Source organism: Pseudophryne corroboree, unplaced genomic scaffold (assembly GCF_028390025.1).
Source record: "Pseudophryne corroboree isolate aPseCor3 unplaced genomic scaffold, aPseCor3.hap2 scaffold_2686, whole genome shotgun sequence".
Taxonomy (NCBI): Eukaryota; Metazoa; Chordata; class Amphibia; order Anura; family Myobatrachidae; genus Pseudophryne; species Pseudophryne corroboree.
In genome coordinates, this window is record NW_026969347.1 from 12,777 (window position 1) to 30,359 (window position 17,583).

General features: G+C 38.4%; 1 pseudogene; it reads left to right on the plus strand.

Moving 5' to 3' along the window:
• Positions 1-332: 332 nt before the first annotated feature.
• Positions 333-1,268, plus strand: LOC135013237 (olfactory receptor 5V1-like; annotated as a pseudogene).
• Positions 1,269-17,583: the final 16,315 nt, after the last annotated feature.

A 17,583-nucleotide genomic window follows, 5' to 3' on the forward strand; every position in this document is an offset into this window, starting at 1 on the left:
ACAGTACATCCTTTGCATACAGGTGTTTTCATGAAAATATTTGCCAAATATGACCTTTTGTTTCACAACTTCCTACTCAATTAATGTACAGTATGTCAGTATTAATGATACCTTCTCAATTAGTCTTTACTTAGTCACAGCTAGTGACTGATTTTTGAATATAATAAACTGATACCTGCGAGTTCTTTATTGAGATTTACATATTTTGGTATGTTTTTGTTTTCCTAAATGATTTTGGGTATAGAAAATATAAATATCTTTTGGAAAGGACGTAGATGTATTTTTACTGAATGTTTTTACAATTCATTCCTACCAGGTATCAGCTGGATGTTATGGACGATTTAAACCAAACTTCTCCAGACAGCTTCATTCTACTTGGATTATCTGATGTCCCTTACATCCAGGTTATCTGTTTCCTGGTGTTCTTGTTGATGTATATTGCCACACTATCAGGAAATCTTCTACTTATCATTGTAATGAGGATCAACCCAAAACTACACAGTCCCATGTACTTCTTCCTGAGTAACCTCTCTGTTATTGATGTAGGCATCTCCTCTTCCATAGTACCCGTAATTCTAATAAATACGTTAGCCAGAGACAGAAGTATTTCCTGATTAGGGTGTGCAACTCAGATGTTCATCTCATTAGCATTAGGGGCAACAGAATGTATAATGCTGGCGATCATGGCCTATGATAGGTTTGCCGCCATCTGTAAGCCATTGTACTACAACATTATCATGAACAAGAAATTGTGCTTTTGTTTAGCTGTCGAGTGTTGGAGCGGGTGCTTCATCAATTCCTCCATTCATGTGGCCCTCACATTCCAACTGCCATTCTGCAGGTCCCATCATGTCAATCACTTCTTCTGTGAGATACCTCCATTCCTGAGATTGTCGTGCAGAGATACTCAGCTCAATGAGATAGTAGTGTATATCACAGTAGTGATTGTAACTGTGAGTTCTTTCTTGTTGACTCTCATTTCATATGTCCATATTATCTCCTCCATCTTGAAGATCCATTACACCCAAGGGAGGTATAAAGCTTTCTCCACCTGTGCCTCCCACCTCATTGTTGTCACCCTCTTCTATGGGACAGCTTCAGTCATATATCTACGGCTCAAATCCAGTTACTCTCATAAATCAGACAAGATTGTGTCTATTGTCTATTCAGCAGTGACTCCAATGTTGAACCCCTTCATATACAGTGTGAGGAATAAGGATGTGATAGAGACAATAATTAATAATCTGAGTAGGAGACAAAATCTCTGAAACTGGTTTCTTTTTTTTCCTACAATAAATTTTTATCAAGCATTTGCAAGATAATTATTGGGTACAGAAAAAAAAAAAAACAGAGAGGGAATGACAATGGGGAAGGTAAATACGGGGGACTGAGGGGAACAGGTCATCAACAAACATTAGTCACACAACAACAAAAAAATCAGAGAATTAACATATTTAGCTATCCGAGTCATCGAGAGGGAGTTCCGTCAGAGGGAAAAGAGGGGGTGAGCCCTGTGAAGCAGGGCAGGCAGGAGAGGTGGTGGGGGGGGCTTACCGTCTGTGATATAGATGTGCCACAGAAGCCGTTTCATGAGGGGAGCAGAGAGGACAGTAGAGTATTGAACACCTCTAGTCTCCAAAATGGGGGAGGGGAGGAGGAATTCCAGTGTTGCACAATGGTGGCCCTAGCTGATAATAATATATGACCTAAAACATAGCGGGAACACTTAGGGACAGTGAAGGGGTACCAATGTATTAGAGCTAAAGTAGTCTACAGTTAAGTGGATGTCTAAAACATCATAAATGAGGGAAAACACATCCATCCAGAAGGGATGTATAACTGGGCAATCCCAGAAAATATGATAAAGGGTACCTTCAGATTGGAAGAGACGCCAGCAAAATTTGGAGGTTGCAGGCTACATTTTGTGTTATTTGGAGGGAGACATATATAGCCTATTCCAGAGTTTCACATGCATCTCAGTTTGGTACATTTGGAAAGGGAAAAGGAGGAGAGATTAATAATCTGCCATTGTTTTATGGTAAATGACCGATGGAGATCCCTTTCCCAAGTAAGGTGGACTGAGGACTTCTCAGCTAAATCAGGGGGGATAATAAATGGTACCAGTATGACATGGCCCCCCGGGAAGAAGGTCTGGTCAATCTACTCAGTACTCGATCCAGGGTAGGCCCAATAGTGCAGTATCAGTATATATGCTATCAATCCAATGTTTAGGTTGTAAATAATAAAACCACGCTGAGGGTCCCAAATTAAATTTGGTGCAAAGGGCAGGAAAGGAGAGAACTTTAGATGGTGAGAGTAAATATCACAGAGATTCAACACCCAAGTGCAACCAATATGAGAGATGAAGGTGGGGTAGGGATTTATTCAGCACTTGGAGAGAAACATTTCTAGTAGGGAGAGAAAATTAAAAATGAGACTGATGTCGAAGGTCCCACACTTTAAGGGCATCACAGATGGCCATAAGGAACAGCGGGGGTTGAGGTCAAAACCGTCAGGGCAACCAGAGGTCAGGGAGAGGGAAACTTCTAAGGAGAGCACGTTCCAGGTCTACCCAAGGCTTGGAACCAGTTGGGAGAATCCAGTCAGATAGTGGAGATAACAGGGTGGCCTCATGGTACCTAGTCTAGTCAGGAAGGGTAAGACCCCCATGTGGTTTGGTGCGAGTCAGACGAGAGCACGCCATTCTAGATATATTTTCAAATATAAGAGAGCATTAACCTCCTCATTTGTTGCAGTAAATTAAAGGGAATTGCATAAGGAAGTGCACAGAAGAGGTACATTCATTTTGGTAATAACATCATTTTGAATGCCTCTACCCGGCCCAACCAGGAGACAGGGAATTGAATAAGGAAGTGCACGGAGGAGGTACATTAATTTTGTTAATAATGTCATTGTAAATGCCGCTAGCCGGCCCAACCAGGAGACCTCGTGATTCATCCAAGCTGCGCCCAGAGACGCCAGCTGTGTCAACAATGGGACATAGTTAACTTTATGAACATAAGAAATGTTAGTAGGAATGTGAATACCCAAATAAGACAGGGAGGAATATTTCCAAATGAAGGGGAAACGAGTATTCAAAAACTGCAGACTCACAGGGGGGATATTAATGAGAAGAGCTTCTATTTTGGTAGCATTCAATTTATAGTAGGAGGCAATGCTACAGTATATGAATTGAATAGTACGGAGGGAAGGAACGAGGTCTCTAGCATAGTTACAAACAAAAAAACATCATCAGCAAAAAGGCATAGTTTGTGGCAAGTGTCATACACAGAAAGCTCGGGTAATTGTGGGGATAAGCAAATCTTCTGGGAAAGGGTCTCGATGGCCAATACAAAGATCAGTGGAGAAAGGGGACACCCCTGCCTAGTTCCATTTGAACAAACAGAGAAAAATACAGCGCTTTGACACATATATGGAATGTCATAAAAATGAATATATTTAATATAACACAATAAAATTCACAATTTTATTGTGTTTGGGTAGCCTAGGTCCCTCGAAAAGTGGACAGTGATGACCAGTGCCAATTTCATCACACTCTATACCAAAAAACACAACTTTGCCAAACTCATATCCCAGCGTACCATCTGTGAACCAGGATCCCTCCCATCCGGCTGCCATTGCCATACGAGCCTTCATCTATATGGACTCTGCCAACAGGAACAGAGAACTGGTAAACTGCATCCAGCTGGAATGATTTATATATGAACTGCTTGACTCAAGTCTATATTCATTGTCCTAATATGAACTGATGATAAAAGTGACAATTATTGTTTTCCTGGATTCAATGCACTGGTATCCACAATGGGCCCTTTTTAACTGAGACTGCTGCTATACTGAATTTTTTAAATTTAATGAAATCTTTTCCAATTGTGTACATTTTATTGTGTTATATTAAATATATTAATATATATATATTTTTATTACATTCCATATATGTGTCAAAGCGCTATATCTTTCTCTGTTCACAATTTATCTAGAGCAGTGGTTCTCATACTTGGTCCTCAGGACTCCACACAGTTCACATTTTGCAGGTCACCCAGCAACTGCACAGGTGTACTCATTACTCACTGGCACATTTTAAAACATCCACAGCTGGAGCTCCTTATTTTACTTGTGATTCTGTGAGGAGACCTGGAAAACATGAACTGTTTGGGGTCCTGAGGAATGAGTTTGAGAACCAGTGCTCTAGGCTGGCTGGCAAAACTAAGCAGCGGCACAAACACAAAGTTATTTCAGTCAAACATTTGTTGCAAATTAGTAATGTATTAGAGCAAAAACCAATAAAAATGCCAATGCAAAAAGACTGTCCCCAAAGCCTCCCAAACATACAGCCCATAGTAAAAAGAAAACTGTGCAAGATGGAATTGTCCTTGGACCCTCTCACCCACCCTTTAATTGTATATTAAAAAAGACATGCATAGTTTAGCAAACCAAGCACTTGAGCAACAAGGGCTGCCCCTTTTGTGGCTGAAGTGCTTGGTTTGTTTGGGCACCCACAAAACAAGCTACCAATGGGGTTAAGACAGCTAAAAGTGTTGTTAATCCTCTTTACAGTTGGAAGATGCCTTCACACAATATTAGCTCATGCCCACTGGAATCCACCATTAAAAATCTCTGTACTACTTGGCATGAAAGGTCTTCCTTGTGCAATTTGTAGTTCATTTTATGAACATCAGCTTTTCCACATTTTTAGAAAGTAGCTTCCATTGCTGATCGCTCGCGAGGTTCCCACTGTGCTAAACACTCTTTCCGAGTACACACTGGAGGGTGGACAGCTTAAGCAAAACAAAGCTACTTTGTACAAGGGGCTCTAAATTGCCTTTTTACCTCCCAGTAGTCAAAGGGACTATGTGACATGTGCATTGGCATTAAAATAATCCACCATTCTAATGATGCTTACTGTATCAGATTGGGTCACAGTAGAGGTGTCAATAATTTTGAGCAATTCTTTTAGGCCTAACCAGATGTCATAACGATGCTTTACTCTGGTCCACTGAGTGGACTTATCCTCATCACCAGTGGGTCTCTGGGAAAAGGTTAGTTATTTCCTGGCAGCAGCCACCTCGGAAGTACTGGGTTGCTGCTCCAGTTCTTCTATCAACTGATCCACATTGGCTCACAATGCTTCTAGTAATGGATGGTGGCATGGCAACTACTGAACACTGGGGCAGATGTATTAACCTGGAGAAGGCATAAGGAAGTGATAAACCAGTGACATGTGCAAGGTGATAAAGGCACCAGCCAATCAGCTCCAATATGTAAATTAACAGTTAGGATGTGATTGGCTGGTGCCTTTATCACCTTGCACATATCACTGGTTTATCACTTCCTTATGCCTTCTCCAGGTTAATACATCTGCCCCATTATTTTTATCACAGTGCCTGAATCTGAACACACAAGTTTTATTTATTTCTTTATTGGTTTACAACACACTGTGACTCACAGCAATTCTAGTAATGGTGGTATGGTCCCTACTGAACATTACTTTTTAACATAGTGCGTGACCCTGAACACACACTTGTTTTAGTAATTTCCTTTATTTTTAATACAGGTTGAGTATCCCATATCCAAATATTCCGAAATACTGAATTTTTCGAGTGAGGGTAAGATAGTGAAACCTTTGTTTTCTGATGGCTCAATGTACACAAACTTTGTTTAATACACAAAGATATTAAAAATATTGTATTAAATGACCTTCAGGCTGTGTGTATAAGGTGTATATGTAACATAAATGCATTCTGTGCTTAGACTTGGGTCCCATCACCATGATATCTCATTATGGTATGCAATTATTCCAAAATACGGAAAAATCCCATATCCAAAATACCTCTGGTCTCAAGCGTTTTGGATAAGGGATACTCAACCTGTAACACTGTGACTCACAGTGCTTACTGAATATGGGGGGGTCATTCTGAGTTGATCACTCGCTGCCGATTTTCGTAGTGCAGCGATCAGGTAAAAAAATGGCAAAACTGTGCATGCGTATGCACTGCAATGTGTACGCTCATCGTACGGGTACAAACAGCATCATTGCTGTGCAATACCTCTAGCGACTAATCCATTCGCACAGCCGATCGCAAGGAGATTGACAGGAAGAGGGTGTTTGTGGGTGTCAACTGACTCTTTTCTGGGAGTGGTAGGGAAAACGCAGGCGTGTCCAGGCGTTTGCAGGGCGGGTGTCTGACGTCAATTCCGGGACCTACATCACTAGGATCATCGCACAGGATAAGTAACTTCAGGCCTGGTCTTGTTTTGCACAAAATGTTTTTGTACCACTCGGCTGCACATGCGATTGCACACTTGCAAAGCGAAAATACACTCCCCCGTGGGCAGCGACAATGCGTTTGCACTGCTGCAAAAAGTAGCTAGTGAGCTGTGTTTTTTAACACAGTGCCTGACCCTGAAGACACACAAGTTTATTAAATTTCTTTTTAAATCAAACAACACACTGTAACACAAAAAGTTTCTAGAAATGGTGGCATGGCACATACTGAATGATAAATTGTAACAGTAACACACAAGTTTTATTAACTTTTTTTTTAAAAACAATGTTCCTGTGTTTGTTTTATAGGACACAGTGCCCCCTTAAGTAGAATACAATGCTCCTAATGGCATTTTTCAAAGTGCCCCTGCCTTTCCTGGCTTTAAGTTACACAAACACAAGAGGACAACACAGTGCTCAAGCACAAGTCTGCTAGCCAATCCCCTGGCATTTAGTGCTGCAGGTCATAGTCCCAAAATGACACAGTGCTTCTAAGTTAGTACTTCTTCCTCCTAAGCTCCAACACAGTACCCACACACACCGACCCTCAACTAGCCTGTGTAAAATGGCACCTGAACATGAGGGCATACTTGCCAACTTTGTTGTTCCCTCCTCTGGGAGGGGGCAGCCTGGATGGAGCATAGGGGCATGGCAGTAACAAAGGTGGGCTGTGCGGGGGGAATGGTGGCACGATCGCATCATTGTGGCTCCACCCCCCACTATACAGTGCCAACAAAACTGGCAATGCATAGCAGGAGGTAGGGCTAGAGTATGGTGATTCAGCATGAATAGAATCATTGGGCTCCCGCGGACCTCGAAGCGGCTATCCCGGGGGGCGTCTAAGGGTAGCACACGTGCAAACAGGATCAGCCAGCAGCATACAGCGGGCTGCAGGAGCTGCTGTATGAGACTCTGACCACACACATTAATACACTATAATAAGTGTGGATCTGAGTACCCACATCCACTTTGTAAATGGACGCGGAGATATTAAATCAATACCTAATTTATTAGGATTGGAACTGCGTTACCTAGAGTGGATAGGAGGTGCTACTGTGTAACTGTATATCACAAATCTATAATTTGTGAACCCATACAAGGGTTGGATTTATCATTGGTGCAGAGTCAATAATGATTACACAATACCGGCACAATGAATATATAGCAGCACACAATAGCTGACTTTGAGTACGATAGAAAGGTATGGGCTATAGAATCAGCTGGTGATATTCAGCAGATATTTATTATATGGAGTGAATTGCACTCATTGATAGTGTAGATCCGGCTACCCGCACCTATCTACGAATCATCATAGATGCACACACGACACCTTATTCTATATTGATGTCTTAGAAGCCATGGTTCAGAAAGGGACAATGTGGCTTTAGATATGGCATCAGTACAATAAGCATTAATTTAAACATACACACACTGAGTTCAATACGTGCGAAAAGAAATGTTACAAACTAGATGAACATCTTTGCAAACAAGGCTTTTTTGAAATAAAGAGGTATATAACATCTGTGATAAACAATAAGATAGTGGGAATTACTGATTAATATTGAATGATGACATCAAGAAGTCAATAGAATCTCACAAAATATTAGCTTTGAATAGCAGTGGGGGCTATTATGCCTTTATTATAAGATAAATATTCAACATAGCAGTGGCAGTCTCTGACGATTAGAAATTTATTTTAATATCACATTTTTTCAATACTTTTTCACTTACCTTATCTTCTCGATTTTATATATTTCATATTGCTGTAAATTTTAAATGATTATAATAAAGTATATGTTTTATCTATGAATTTATTATGTAATTGTTAGGTTCTCAGTGCACCCAGGAAATGGCTACTTTTTCTGAGTGTTTATGTTATGTCCTTCTAAGCTGAGGGTAGCACTCCCGAATAAGGAAAATATATGGAAACTATACAATTAAATTGTGAATATTAGGGAATGAGAACATCTTTTGTTAAAATTGTTCTTACTGGTGCGGGAAAATCTCTTGCTCTATATGAAACTTACAGCTGGTGCTATACCATCATTCTATCATCCCAGCACAGTATCTAAATAATAACTGTGAAAACACAATAAAATAAGAAATGTAAACAATATTATATACACCTTCTTTGAATCTATAAGTATGGCATCATTTAATTTAAGTCAGAACCTTCCAAGTAGACAAGAAAAATGGACAGCAGAAAAGGGAAACATATTTGGTGATATACAAACTGGTGCTGGGGGAGGATCACAAACTATTGGGACTACTCATTTGATAACCTTGCAAAAAAATGTCCTCATAAAACAAACAAAGGTTTTTTGGAACAAAACTATGTTTGAAAGTTACAAGCAGAGTAAAATGACACCAAGGGGACTACGTACCAAGGTCTTCACGGCATTTGAGCTAGAAGAATCCCTCAAAAAAGAATGGGAAGAAGCATTGTTAAGATGCTGACATGAACTTCTAAACATACTCATTAAGCATGATGAAGCAAGATGGAAACAATGCACAGAGGAAATCACTGAGATTAGTGCTAAATTAAAAGAACATGAGAACCTTGAAGCATTCCAAAAAGCATACCAGAAGCACAAAATGGAAATAGAAAGTTTTGAGAAGAACCTTATAGAGAGGAAACAACAAAAATTCCTTAGGGATAAGAACGATTATTCTAATAATACTGTATTTAAATGGAATAAGAGGAGAACCTTAGGGGGAGACAGGAGACTCAGTGAGATTAATTCTACTTCTGAAATGGAGACAACGGATGGGGAATCTTCGGATAACTCCTCAGAGAACAGAAAGAATCTAGGAAGGAGGCAACATCACCATCATTTTTTAGGGGTTGGTCAAATGGACCAAAGAGGCCCTACAAGAGAACAAGGAGGGGACATAATAGCAAAAAAATCAAAGAAAAAGGGAGAGAGGGGACTGGGGACAAAACCCCCGGAAGAAATACAATATGTACAGTAAATAAAGGAACAAGATGCATTGAAGGTAATTAACCTCTCAGACAGACAATTGAATGAATGCCTTATAAATGTCTTCTCTAAGGCCTGACATTTTCTCCAATGCAACCCATGAATCGATATGGGGTTGAAAAGGATCTTAATTTATTTGTGAGGAAATACTCCTTAAAAAATTCTTCCTATCAAAAGAAATATGGAAGGAAGGAAGAAAGATACAACAATTCCACATTGGATGAGTCTGACAATGAAGCCCTAAGAATGCTAGAAGAACTCTCTACAGAAGACGAGAACTCTGAAACACTAAGAGATATAACATTGAAGAAAAGATCAACATTTTTTCTTAATTTCCAAATTATTCCAGAAGCCAAAATCTACCTGGATTTGGTATCCAAGGATCTGGATAGACTATACTGTGGTAGAAATACTCTCGGTAAATACAATCTTACGACAGATAAGAATGAAGCCTTAAAAGAGATTCAAAATTGGAATGAAATTGAAATCAAGCCCTCAGACAAAGGGGAAATGTGGTCCTTTGGAAGAAAGAAATGTACCTGCAAGAAGTCATGAGACAACTAAACAACCAGGAGTGCTACCAAAGATTGATATTCAACCCTACAGCTAATTTTTTAAAACAGTACAAAAACCTAGTGGAAAGACAATTCTGTATAGGAATTAAAAATAAAAGAGAAAAAGAATTCCTGGAGGTAACAAATCCTAGAATACCAACATTTATGCACTCCCCAATGTCCACAAAAACTTGACGAAACAGCCAGGGAGACCAATAGTCTCAGGAATTGGGGGACTACCTGAAAAGGCGAGTGTATTTGTGGACAAATATTTGAGAAGCTTTGTTACAGAGCTGCCTTCCTATACTAGGGATACGATGGACATACTTAAAAAACTTGAAAATTTGGTAGTCACCCCTGAGACATGGCTATGCACATGTGATATTGAATCTCTTTACATGAGCATAGACCATGAAAAAGGAATACAAGCAGCTGAATACTTTCTAAATATGAAAGGAAAGGATTCATTTGATGATTTCATTGTCAATTTGTTAAGGTTCATTCTCACAAAAAATATTTCATTTTTAACTAGAGATTCTACCTACAGACCCGGGATACAGCGATGGGTAGCACATGTGCGCCAATGTACGCCAATCTGTAACTCAGGTGGGGGGAAAAGAAATATGTCTTCACGCCAGATAATGATCGATACACAGATCACGTGTTCAACTGGGTGAGATATATAGATGACATTAATTATCTGGGAGTAAGAAGTTAGATTACTGAAGGAATTCCTAGAAAAACTTAATAAGAACTCCCTAAACCTGAGGTTCACCACCGAGATGAGCCAGAAGAGAATTACATTCCTGGACCTCAGTATAGAAATTGATGAGGATGGAAAACTGTCATCAGATATGTTCAGAAAAGAGACAGCGAGTAACAGCATATTACATGCAAAAAGTTCGCATCTACCAGCCACAATAAAGGGTGTTCCAAAAGGAGAATTTCTGCGGACACACAGAAATTGCTCAAAGAGGATAAATTTAAAATAAGAGCCCAATAATTGGGGAAGAGATTGGAACAAAGAGGATATAGTAAAAATCTGATAAAGAAGGGACTTAGAGCAGCAGCAAATGAGAACAGGAGTTCCCTGATCATCCCAAAAGTGAAGAACAAGGAGATGGACTCTAAGATTTATTGGCACTTATTGTAGTGAATGGAATTACATATGAGAAATCCTTCAAAGACATTGGAACATCCTTACCAATGATAAAGAAATGGTAAAGGTAATAGGAGACAGGGTGAATGCCAGTTAGAGAAAATCTTCTAACCTTAGAGATAAACTGGTACATAGCCATTTCGAAAACCATAAAAGAAAGGAAGGAGGAATAAAAGGATGTTTCCAATGTGGTAATTGTAATACATGTAAATATGTAGAACTAACAAAACAAGTGGAAGACAGATATGGCAAAATACACCCCATAAGAGATTTTATTAACTGTAAGACCATAGGGGTCATATATTGTTTAAACTGTGGATGCGGACAAAAATATGTTGGACTTACGAGTAGACAACTAAGGATGAGACGGGTTGAACATATCAGGAATATAAAAAATGCTGCACAAGATCAGATGAGGTTTAAGAACCTCACAAGTGTAGCTAGACATTTCCTCAGGAAGCATGGTGGTAACCCGGAGAGTTTAAGAATAAGAGGGTTGGAAAGAATACAGGTGGTCATTCCGAGTTGTTCGCTCGCAAGGCGATTTTAGCACTGTTGCTCACGCTCAGCCTCCGCCTACTGGGAGTGAATCTTAGCATCTTAAAATTGCGAACGATGCATTCGCAATATTGCGATTACAAACTTCTTAGCAGTTTCAGAGTAGCTTCAGACTTACTCGGCATCTGCGATCAGTTCAGTGCTTGTCGTTCCTGGTTTGACGTCACAAACACACCCAGCGTTCGCCCAGACACTCCCCCGTTTCTCCAGCCACTCCTGCGTTTTTTCCGTAAACGGTAGCGTTTTTTCCCACACGCCCATAAAACGGCCTGTTTCTGCCCAGAAACACCCATTTCCTGTCAATCACACTAAGATCGCCTGAGCGATGAAAAAGCCGTGAGTAAAATTCCTAACTTCATAGCAAATTTACTTGGCGCAGTCGCAGTGCGGACATTGCGCATGCGCACTAAGCGGAAAATCGCTGCGATGCGATGGAATTTACCGAGCGAACAACTCGGAATGACCACCACAGTTAGGAATTCAAAGAGGGGACATGATGAGAGAACTCCTGAAGAGAGAAACCAAGTGGATCTTTCTGATGAACAGTGTAGATCCAGAAGGTCTCAATTAGTATAATCAATTCTCCTCCTATTTGGATTGAACAGATGAAATATATAAAGTGTCCCTACAGACATACACATATAGGGAATTATGAAACAGCCATAGAATGGTGAAAATATGTGATGTACTTGCACATAGCCCTGGGGAACATACCTTTGCAAATGGAATCTAATGTGTGATAAATTGGAACTCTATATTAGAACTGTAAAAGACATTATATCTAATAGTAAAAAAAAAAAAAAGCTTATAGATGATTCCAGTGTTGGAAACAAAGGTAAACCAAAAATTTTAAAAAAGGATGAACACCTAAAAAATAATATATTCATCATAGAATTATATACTTACCCAGAGAATCTAAATTAATAGGTTAAAGAGAAGAAGAGAAGGCAGTTAAGACAAAGAAGGATAATAATAAGATATAGAATTTAGATGAGGTACAAGAGTTGAGGGATATGATTTGAGGAGATCAAAAATAGGAATATTTTAGATAGGAATTGGTACGATAATCATTATAGATTCATATCATAAAAGATTAATATTATATCTAATTAAATAAGAATACACTTAGAATAATAGAAGGTAGGGATAAATAGGGAGCACGGTTTATAATCACAATTTGGTGTGGTATTGAGTTTTTGGATTGGCCCTTTTTATCACAGATTATTTAATTAGGAGGCACATTAGTATATAAATAGATTCACATATGGATATAGGTGTGTGAGGAGACAATAATAAAAAAGTATGCACAAATATATATTTATAAGAAATGTTATTAAAAAAAGCTCATACAATAAACAATATAAACACTTATAATAACACTATACACATTAAAAGTTATAAATTATCACATGAGCATCACATTAGCACAGTAAATCATTAATGTGCATCTATTATGTATAGGGACACTATAAGGAGTGTTCAGATATATAATCATCACAAGTATTATATAACACACAAATCATGGGTGATCACAGTGGAATATAATTATAAGTCACTAAACACTAAAATACTGCACATTATAAGTATAATTAATCCTACTATTTATATCTATTTAGAAAAAAAACATAAGAATTCCTAATAAAAAAGGATATATATATATATATATATAAATAAAAACTACCACTATTTCTTTCCTTCCACTTCTACCCATGGATAAAAGCAGAATATTATTAACAAATTATCTAAGGATAAAAATTATTGTAATGGTTCAGGAAGGAAAACTGGGTATTTAAGGTGAATATATTAATTTATGGTTAAAAATATTAAAAATAGTAACAAATAAATATGAACTTCATATTTTAATCTATTAAGATCGCGGTGATCAAAGATGCAAATAAAACTTATAGAAAGTGTGTAGAGATACATCACTAATAAATATCATAAATCAGATATAAAATATAATGAAATAAAAAATGAATTCTCCTTGGAGTGTGTTGAGATACATCACTAATAAATATCATAAACCAGATACAAAATAAAATTAAATAGAAAAGGAATCCTCTTTGGTATGCGATCAAGGCAATGTAGGGATTATAAAAAGCACAAAACATAAACCTTTAGGTATTCTCTGTCTATAGAAAACACTAGGACTACTTGATGACCAATGGATATAGAGGGAGGGGTATATAAACCTGTCAATCATGACAATCAGGTTGATGCCCTGACAAAGCAGCCTCTGTGAAACGTGCGTGTTTTCACAGAGACTGCCGCGTGCTATGAAATACCACTCCTAATGTAACATTGTTGTATATTGCTATTGTGCTTGAAATAGCTGGTCCCGGCTGGGCATTGCTGTGTGAGAACTGGGGCGGTGAGAGCACCAGTGTCATCTCCAGCCACACGCAGTGGCTATCCCGGGGGTGGCTAAGGGTAGCACACATGCAAACAGGATCAGCCGGCAGCATACAGCGGGCTGCAGGAGCCGCTGTGTGAGACTCAGACCACACACATTAATACACTATAATAAGTGTGGATCTGAGTACCCACATCCACTTAGTAAATGGACGCGGAGATATTAAATCAATACCTAATTTATTAGGATTGGAACCGCGTTACCTAGAGTGGATAGGAGGTGCTACTGTGTAACTGTATATCACAAATCTATAATTTATGAACCCATACAAGGGGTTGAATTTATCAATGGTGCAGAGTCAATAATGATTGCACAATACCGGCACAATGAATATATAGCAGCACACAATAGCTGATTCTGAGTAGGATAGAAAGGTATGGGCTATAGAATCAGCTGGTGATATTCAGCAGATATTTATTATATGAAGTGAAATTCACTCATCGATAGTGTACATCCAGCTACCCGCACCTATCTATGAATCATCATAGATGCACACACAGCACCTTATTATATATTGATGTCTTAGAAGCCATGGTTCAGAATGGGACAATGTGGCTTTAGATATGGCATCAGTACAATAAGCATTCATTTAAACATACACACACTGAGTTCAATAAGTGTGAAAATAAATGTTACAAACTAGATGTACATCTTTGTAAACAAGGCTTTATTGAAATAAAGAGGTATATAACATCTGTGATAAACAATAAGATAGTGGGAATTACTGATTAATATTGAATGATGACATCAAGAAGTCAATAGAATCTCACAAAATATTAGCTTTGAATAGCAGTGGGGGCTATTATGCCTTTATTATAAGATAAATATTCAACATAGCAGTGGCGGTCTCTGACGATTAGAAATTTATTTTCATATCACATTTCTTCAATAATTTTTCACTTACCTTATCTTCTTGATTTTATATATTTCATATTGCTGTAAATTTTAAATGATTATAATAAAGTATATGTTTTATCTATGAATTTATTATGTAACTGTTAGGTTCTCAGTGCACCCAGGAAATGGCTTCTTTTTCTGAGTGTTTATGTTATGTCCTTCCAACCTGAGGGTAGCACTCCCGAATAAGGAAAATATATAGAAACTATACAATTAAATTGTGAATATTAGGGAATGAGAACATCTTTTATTAAAATTGTTCTTACTGGTGCGGGAATATCTCTTTCTCTATATGAAACTTACAGCTGGTGCTATACCATCATTCTATCATCCCAGCACAGTATCTAAATAATAACTATGAAAACAGAATAAAATAAGAAATTTAAACAATATTATATACACCTTCTTTGAATCTATAAGTATGGCATCATTTAATTTAAGTCGGGACCTTCTAAGTAGACAAGAAAAATGGACAGCAGAAAAGGGAAGCATATTTGGTGATATACAAACTGGTGCTGGGGGAGGATCACAAACTGATTGGTATACTCATTTAATGATCTTGAAAAATGTCCTCATAAAATAAAGGTTTTCTGGAACAAAACTATGTTTGAAAGCTACTAGCAGAGTAGAATGACACCAAGGGGACTACATCCCACGGTCTTCCCGGCATTTGAGCTAGAAAAATCCCTCGAAAAAGAATGGGAAGAAGCATTGTTAAGATGCTCACATGAACTTATAAACATACTCATTAAGCATGATGAAGCAAGAATGAAACAATGCACAGAGGAAATCACTGAGATTAGTGCTAAATTAAAAGAACATGAGAACCTTGAAGCATTCCAAAAAGCATACCAGAAGCACAAAATGGAAATAGAAAGTTTTGAGAAGAACCTTATAGAAAGGAAACAACAAAAATTCCATAGGCATAAGAACGATTATTCTAATAATACTGTATTTAAATGGAATAAGAGGAGAACCTTAGGGGGAGACAGGAGACTCAGTGAGATTAATTCTACTTCTGAAATGGAGACAACGGATGGGGAATCTTCGGATAACTCCTCAGAGAACAGAAAGAATCTAGGAAGGAGGCAACATCACTATAATTTTTTAGGGGTTGGTCAAACTATGCCGACGCCGGGATCCTGAGCAATCACAATGCTGCCACACACAATGCCGACCCACAGGCACTATTCCCACTTGGGGGTGTCCACGACATGTGGCAAGCGCAGTGAGCCTGCAAGGGGCTGTGTTGCTCTTGCCCCTGCTGCTGGCATTCTGCTGCCAGGATCCCGGGGTCGGTATACTGACCACCGGTCTCCCCAGTGCCAGTCTCCCAGCCCCAACCCTATATATATTTTTTTTTTTTTCTAGGTGCCAAGCACACTGCTTGAACAGCAGCTATTCATTGCGCCCTGGTGACCTTTTGTTTTCATAGATTACTCTAAGAAATTGACTGTAGGATAAGGCAACATCTTTCGTAGGTTTTGGATGCACGCTACTGGCTAGTAATAAATTATTTCTATCAGTTAGCTTAGTATAAAGTGTCGTTTGTAACCAGCCATCAATATTCAAAATGGGGACATTTAAGAAGTTTACTGTGTGTTTGTCAATTTGATAGGTACATTTTTCCGGACTGAAACTAGTGTTGTGAGAATCAATCACTTCAACTCCTCCTGTGTGCCTGACCAAAAAAGTAAAAGTTTGCCTATATAGTATTAATATCTCACTGTTATGTTGTATATATCAGATTTGAGAACAAATCCTATTCAATCATAAACATAAATGCTTTTGCATGCAGTGGGGCCACATTGGAGCCCATCGCACACCCTTATGTTTGCAGGTAAACTGACCCATTGAAATAAAAATAATTTCTATTCAAAATTAATTTCAATAGGCAAATATAAAAAAAATCTTATCTCAACACCCAAATAATGTGGATTATTTGTTATTAACATTTTAGTAGTATAATCCCATGCTATGCGCGTATATATGTATACAAATAACAAACGTCAAGAGAGCATAGAAGACATTGATCTGGCAAAGTTGTTATGTCTGCTAGTAAAGAATTTGTATGCTTAAGAAAAGTGGGTCTATTCTCTATACTGGGCTGGAGGTTTCCATCCGGATACACTGAGATGGGTTGAAAACAGCCAATATAATCAGCTGCCCTGATGGTCTAGAAGGATGGACGGCATTCTCCTTCACCCACTTGTGCTACTCATTTATACTGCCAGCACACAGTGTGGAGACGGACAGCAGAATGTGAGTGGCGGCTTCCCTCCTGCTCTCCATCTCAAAACATTTGCAAAACTCACCTACGGCCAACCAGCTCAATGGAGCAGAAGAGCCCACACACTTAAGGATGGCTATGTATATAGCTGGTGAGACTTAATAACAAGAGCAGGAGATAGTAGCATACCGCTGGCTAATGAACTGTATTTGAACATCACATATAATGACCTGCTAAGTCTATCTATTCACATGGCTACTTTTGGAACTGGATCTTATTAAGGCTTGGTGGTGTAAATGAGAATGTGCCATATGGATTAATATTGATTTTTTTGTTATATTTATTTCATCTATTGATATGTCCTGAATGGACAAATTTTGTAATTAATAAACTGTACAAGCGCTCTCTAAATAGAGTAATATTTTTTACCCGTTTTTAGTAGGATGTTTATGTATTTTAGGGACCGTATATAAGTTGGGTCTTTTAGGCTGTGATACTAATAAACAAT